At 37.2% G+C, this 6,877-nt stretch overlaps 1 long non-coding RNA gene across 1 annotated transcript; it reads right to left on the reverse strand.

Moving 5' to 3' along the window:
• Positions 1-2,079: 2,079 nt before the first annotated feature.
• On the reverse strand, positions 2,080-5,367 carry LOC131132379 (uncharacterized). Its single transcript, XR_009130360.1, has 3 exons — positions 5,223-5,367; positions 5,102-5,153; positions 2,080-4,871 (listed from the first exon to the last, which is right to left on the reverse strand). It is a non-coding gene; the product is annotated as an uncharacterized LOC131132379 (long non-coding RNA).
• Positions 5,368-6,877: the final 1,510 nt, after the last annotated feature.

Consider the following 6,877-nt stretch of genomic DNA (forward strand, 5'->3'; position numbering starts at 1 on the left):
AACCTTCAAAAAAAAAGATCACACTTGTCACAACATTTTGCACATTTTTTGCTTTTTTTTTGGTCAAGTTTGCAGTTTTTGACATCATGGCAAACACAAGAGCTGTCGTTATTCAATTTTTTGTGACCCTTTGTTTTACCGTGTTTCCTGGAAAAAAAAACCTTTGAGTTAGTGTTATTTTTAGATTTGTCACACAAGTGCTTTGATTATGACACACACAAGACCTCTTGTTTTTTTTTTTTTAAACCTTCAAAAAAAAAAATCACACTTGTCACAACATTTTGCACATTTTTTTGCCAAGTTTGCAGTTTTTGACACCATGGCAAACACAAGAGCTGTCGTTATTCAGTTTTTTGTGACCCTTTGTTTTACCGTGTTTCCTGGAAAAAAAACCTTTGAGTTAGTGTTATTTTTAGATTTGTCACACAAGTGCTTTGATTATGACACACACAAGACCTCTTGGTTTTTTTTTTTTTTTTTAAACCTTCAAAAAAAAAAGATCACACTTGTCACAACATTTTGCACATTTTTTGCTTTTTTTTTTGGTCAAGTTTGCAGTTTTTGACATCATGGCAAACACAAGAGCTGTCGTTATTCAATTTTTTGTGACCCTTTGTTTTACCGTGTTTCCTGGAAAAAAAAAACCTTTGAGTTAGTGTTATTTTTAGATTTGTCACACAAGTGCTTTGATTATGACACACAAGACCTCTTGTTTTTTTTTTTAAACCTTCAAAAAAAAATCACACTTGTCACAACATTTTGCACATTTTTTAGCCAAGTTTGCAGTTTTTGACACCATGGCAAACACAAGAGCTGTCGTTATTCAGTTTTTTGTGACCCTTTGTTTTACCGTGTTTCCTGGGGAAAAAAAACCTTTGAGTTAGTGTTATTTTTAGATTTGTCACACAAGTGCTTTGATTATGACACACACAAGACCTCTTGTTTTTTTTTTTAAACCTTCAAAAAAAAAAAATCACACTTGTCACAACATTTTGCAAATTTTTTGCTTTTTTTTTGGTCAAGTTTGCAGTTTTTGACACCATGGCAAACACAAGAGCTGTCGTTATTCAATTTTTTGTGACCCTTTGTTTTACCGTGTTTCCTGGAAAAAAAAACCTTTGAGTTAGTGTTATTTTTAGATTTGTCACACAAGTGCTTTGATTATGACACACACAAGACCTCTTGTTTTTTTTTTTAAACCTTCAAAAAAAAACAATCACACTTGTCACAACATTTTGCACATTTTTTTGCCAAGTTTGCAGTTTTTGACACCATGGCAAACACAAGAGCTGTCGTTATTCAGTTTTTTGTGACCCTTTGTTTTACCGTGTTTCCTGGAAAAAAAAACCTTTGAGTTAGTGTTATTTTTAGATTTGTCACACAAGTGCTTTGATTATGACACACACACAAGACCTCTTTATTTTTTTTTAAACCTTAAAAAAAAAAATCACACTTGTCACATTTTGCAAATTTTTTGCTTTTTTTTTGGTCAAGTTTGCAGTTTTTGACACCATGGCAAACACAAGCGCTGTTATTCAGTTTTTTGTGTGCCCTTTGTTTCACCATTTTTCCTGCGGGGAAAAAACTTTGGTGATTGAGTTAGTGTTATTTTTAGATTTGTCACAAGTGTTTTTAAAGTTAGTGCTTTGATTATGACACACACACACACACCCTCTTGTTTTTTTTTGTTTTTTTTTTAAACGTGCAAAAAAAACCATCATCACACTTGTCACAACATTTTGCACATTTTTTTGCCAAGTTTGCAGTTTGACACCATGGCAAACACAAGAGCTGTCGTTATTCAGTTTTTTGTGACCCTTTGTTTTACCGTGTTTCCTGGAAAAAAAACCTTTGAGTTAGTGTTATTTTTAGATTTGTCACACAAGTGCTTTGATTATGACACACACAAGACCTCTTGGTTTTTTTTTTTTTTTAAACCTTCAAAAAAAAAGATCACACTTGTCACAACATTTTGCACATTTTTTGCTTTTTTTTTGGTCAAGTTTGCAGTTTTTGACATCATGGCAAACACAAGAGCTGTCGTTATTCAATTTTTTGTGACCCTTTGTTTTACCGTGTTTCCTGGAAAAAAAAACCTTTGAGTTAGTGTTATTTTTAGATTTGTCACACAAGTGCTTTGATTATGACACACACAAGACCTCTTGGTTTTTTTTTTTTAAACCTTCAAAAAAAATTCACACTTGTCACAACATTTTGCACATTTTTTTTGCCAAGTTTGCAGTTTTTGACACCATGGCAAACACAAGAGCTGTCGTTATTCAGTTTTTTGTGACCCTTTGTTTTACCGTGTTTCCTGGGGAAAAAAAACGTTTGAGTTAGTGTTATTTTTAGATTTGTCACACAAGTGCTTTGATTATGACACACACAAGACCTCTTGTTTTTTTTTTTTTTTTTTAAACCTTCAAAAAAAATTCACACTTGTCACAACATTTTGCACATTTTTTTTGCCAAGTTTGCAGTTTTTGACACCATGGCAAACACAAGAGCTGTCGTTATTCAGTTTTTTGTGACCCTTTGTTTTACCGTGTTTCCTGGGAAAAAAAACGTTTGAGTTAGTGTTATTTTTAGATTTGTCACACAAGTGCTTTGATTATGACACACACAAGACCTCTTGTTTTTGTTTTGTTTTTTAAACCTTCAAAAAAAAAATCACACTTGTCACAACATTTTGCAAATTTTTTGCTTTTTTTTTGGTCAAGTTTGCAGTTTTTGACACCATGGCAAACACAAGAGCTGTCGTTATTCAGTTTTTTGTGACCCTTTGTTTTACCGTGTTTCCTGGAAAAAAAACCTTTGAGTTAGTGTTATTTTTAGATTTGTCACACAAGTGCTTTGATTATGACACACACAAGACCTCTTGGTTTTTTTTTTTTTAAACCTTCAAAAAAAAATCACACTTGTCACAACATTTTGCACATTTTTTTTGCCAAGTTTGCAGTTTTTGACACCATGGCAAACACAAGAGCTGTCGTTATTCAGTTTTTTGTGACCCTTTGTTTTACCGTGTTTCCTGGGAAAAAAAACGTTTGAGTTAGTGTTATTTTTAGATTTGTCACACAAGTGCTTTGATTATGACACACACAAGACCTCTTGTTTTTGTTTTTTTTTTTAAACCTTCAAAAAAAATTCACACTTGTCACAACATTTTGCACATTTTTTTTGCCAAGTTTGCAGTTTTTGACACCATGGCAAACACAAGAGCTGTCGTTATTCAGTTTTTTGTGACCCTTTGTTTTACCGTGTTTCCTGGGAAAAAAAACGTTTGAGTTAGTGTTATTTTTAGATTTGTCACACAAGTGCTTTGATTATGACACACACAAGACCTCTTGTTTTTGTTTTTTAAACCTTCAAAAAAAAAAATCACACTTGTCACAACATTTTGCAAATTTTTTGCTTTTTTTTTTGGTCAAGTTTGCAGTTTTTGAAACCCTGGCAAACACAAGAGCTGTCGTTATTCAATTTTTTGTGACCCTTTGTTTTACCGTGTTTCCTGGAAAAAAAAACCTTTGAGTTAGTGTTATTTTTAGATTTGTCACACAAGTGCTTTGATTATGACACACACAAGACCTCTTGTTTTTTTTTTGTTTTTTAAACCTTCAAAAAAAAAAATCACACTTGTCACAACATTTTGCAAATTTTTTGCTTTTTTTTTTGGTCAAGTTTGCAGTTTTTGAAACCCTGGCAAACACAAGAGCTGTCGTTATTCAATTTTTTGTGACCCTTTGTTTTACCGTGTTTCCTGGAAAAAAAAACCTTTGAGTTAGTGTTATTTTTAGATTTGTCACACAAGTGCTTTGATTATGACACACACAAGACCTCTTGTTTTTTTTTTGTTTTTTAAACCTTCAAAAAAAAAAATCACACTTGTCACAACATTTTGCAAATTTTTTGCTTTTTTTTTTGGTCAAGTTTGCAGTTTTTGAAACCCTGGCAAACACAAGAGCTGTCGTTATTCAATTTTTTGTGACCCTTTGTTTTACCGTGTTTCCTGGAAAAAAAAAACCTTTGAGTTAGTGTTATTTTTAGATTTGTCACACAAGTGCTTTGATTATGACACACACAAGACCTCTTGTTTTTTTTTTTTTAAACCTTCAAAAAAAAACAATCACACTTGTCACAACATTTTGCACATTTCTTTGCCAAGTTTGCAGTTTTTGACACCATGGCAAACACAAGAGCTGTCGTTATTCAGTTTTTTGTGACCCTTTGTTTTACCGTGTTTCCTGGAAAAAATACCTTTGAGTTAGTGTTATTTTTAGATTTGTCACACAAGTGCTTTGATTATGACACACACACACACACAAGACCTCTTTTTTTTTTTTTTTTTAACCTTCAGACACAGTATACACATTTTGTTCCAGTTTTACAGTGGTTAACTTGTGTGACCAACCTTTTAACACTTGTCCCAACAATGTTTTGCACCTTTTGCTTTTGTGAAGTTTGCACATTTTGATTTTTGTTTTCATTTTGACACACACAAGAGCTCTTGTTAAGAAGTTATTTCATACATTTGTGACAAGTTTCTGTTTTGCTTTTTGAAAACACCATACACAAGAAATTTTTCCCCTTTTACACAAACTGCGCAGTGAGTGTGTTTAAATGCTTTTGACACTTGTGTGACCTTACGTTTAAATAGTTTGCCTTTTTTGTTTTTTTACAGTGGTTAACTTGTGTGACAACGTTCATCCCCATGGCAAGTTTTCAAAGTCTGTGCTTTTACCCAGTAAAAAGGCTTACCTTACCTTACCTCTTACCTTAAGGATAAGAACAAATAAGTGGTTGAATGAATATGGATGATTAAAAACAACTCCACATGAAGGTATCCATCCTTGCGCGTCTTTAAAAGGTACCTGGTACAAAAAAATAAAGACAGTTAGTTCAGATTTTGCATTTGACATTGAGATTTAGCACTTTAGCAGACATCTGTAGAAACACGACTCCGCACAATGTCAGTATCATAAGCTAGCATGTTTTAGTTAGTCTGCCGAAAATTACTTGGCAGCTCAGACATTTGGTGAAGTACAATTTAGTAGAGTGTATCGAGAAAAGTTGCTGGCATAGTAGCTAGGTGCATACTTACATACTGCAGTTCTGTTGGCCAAGTCGGTTAGCTGGTTCTGGTTGCATCCACACTGCAGTTCAACAGGACAGGTTAGTTAGCTGGGTGCACAAATACATAAATATATATACGTAATACATACAAATACTGCACTTCAAGAGGCCAAGTTAGTTAGCTGGTTCTGGTTGCATCCACACTGCAGTTCAACAGGCCAACTGTGGTACCTGTGTGGATACGTGCATACATACATACTGCAGTTCTGGTGGCCAAGTCGGTTAGTCGGTTCTGGTCGCATCCAAACTGCAGGCCAACTGTGGTACCTGTGTGGATACGTGCATACATACATACATACATACTGTAGTTGAAGAGGCCAAGTTAGTTAGCTGGGTGCAGACATACATACTGCAGTTCTGGTGGCCAAGTCGGTTAGCCGGTTCTGGTCGCATCCAAACTGCAGGCCAACTGTGGTACCTGTGTGGATACGTGCATACATACATACTGCAGTTGAAGAGGCCAAGTTAGTTAGCTGGGTGCAGACATACATACTGCAGTTCTGGTGGCCAAGTCGGTTAGCCGGTTCTGGTCGCATCCAAACTGCAGGCCAACTGTGGTACCTGTGTGGATACGTGCATACATACATACTGCAGTTGAAGAGGCCAAGTTAGTCAGCTGGGTGCAGACATACATACTGCAGTTCTGGTGGCCAAGTCGGTTAGCCGGTTCTGGTCGCATCCAAACTGCAGGCCAACTGTGGTACCTGTGTGGATACGTGCATACATACATAAATACATACATACATACAGCAGTTGAAGAGGCCAAGTTAGTTAGCTGGGTGCAGACATACATACTGCAGTTCTGGTGGCCAAGTCGGTTAGCCGGTTCTGGTCGCATCCAAACTGCAGGCCAACTGTGGTACCTGTGTGGATACGTGCATACATACATACATACATACTGCAGTTGAAGAGGCCAAGTTAGTTAGCTGGGTGCAGACATACATACTGCAGTTCTGGTGGCCAAGTCGGTTAGCCGGTTCTGGTCGCATCCAAACTGCAGGCCAACTGTGGTACCTGTGTGGATACGTGCATACATACATACATACATACTGCAGTTGAAGAGGCCAAGTTCGTTAGCTGGGTGCAGACATACATACTGCAGTTCTGGTGGCCAAGTCGGTTAGCCGGTTCTGGTCGCATCCAAACTGCAGGCCAACTGTGGTACCTGTGTGGATACGTGCATACATACATACTGCAGTTGAAGAGGCCAAGTTAGTTAGCTGGGTGCAGACATACATACTGCAGTTCTGGTGGCCAAGTCGGTTAGCCGGTTCTGGTCGCATCCAAACTGCAGGCCAACTGTGGTACCTGTGTGGATACGTGCATACATACATACATACTGCAGTTCTGGTGGCCAAGTTAGCTAGCTGGGTGCAGACATACATACTGCAGTTCTGGTGGCCAAGGTGGTTAGCCGGTTCTGGTCGCATCCAAACTGCAGGCCAACTGTGGTACCTGTGTGGATACGTGCATACATACATACATACATACATACATACATACAGCAGTTGAAGAGGCCAAGTTAGTTAGCTGGGTGCAGACATACATACTGCAGTTCTGGTGGCCAAGGTGGTTAGCCGGTTCTGGTCGCATCCAAACTGCAGGCCAACTGTGGTACCTGTGTGGATACGTGCATACATACATACATACATACTGCAGTTGAAGAGGACAAGTTAGTTAGCTGGGTGCAGACATACATACTGCAGTTCTGGTGGCCAAGTCGGTTAGCCAGTTCTGGTCGCAG

This window comes from Doryrhamphus excisus, chromosome 7, assembly GCF_030265055.1.
Source record: "Doryrhamphus excisus isolate RoL2022-K1 chromosome 7, RoL_Dexc_1.0, whole genome shotgun sequence".
Classification (NCBI taxonomy): domain Eukaryota; kingdom Metazoa; phylum Chordata; class Actinopteri; order Syngnathiformes; family Syngnathidae; genus Doryrhamphus; species Doryrhamphus excisus.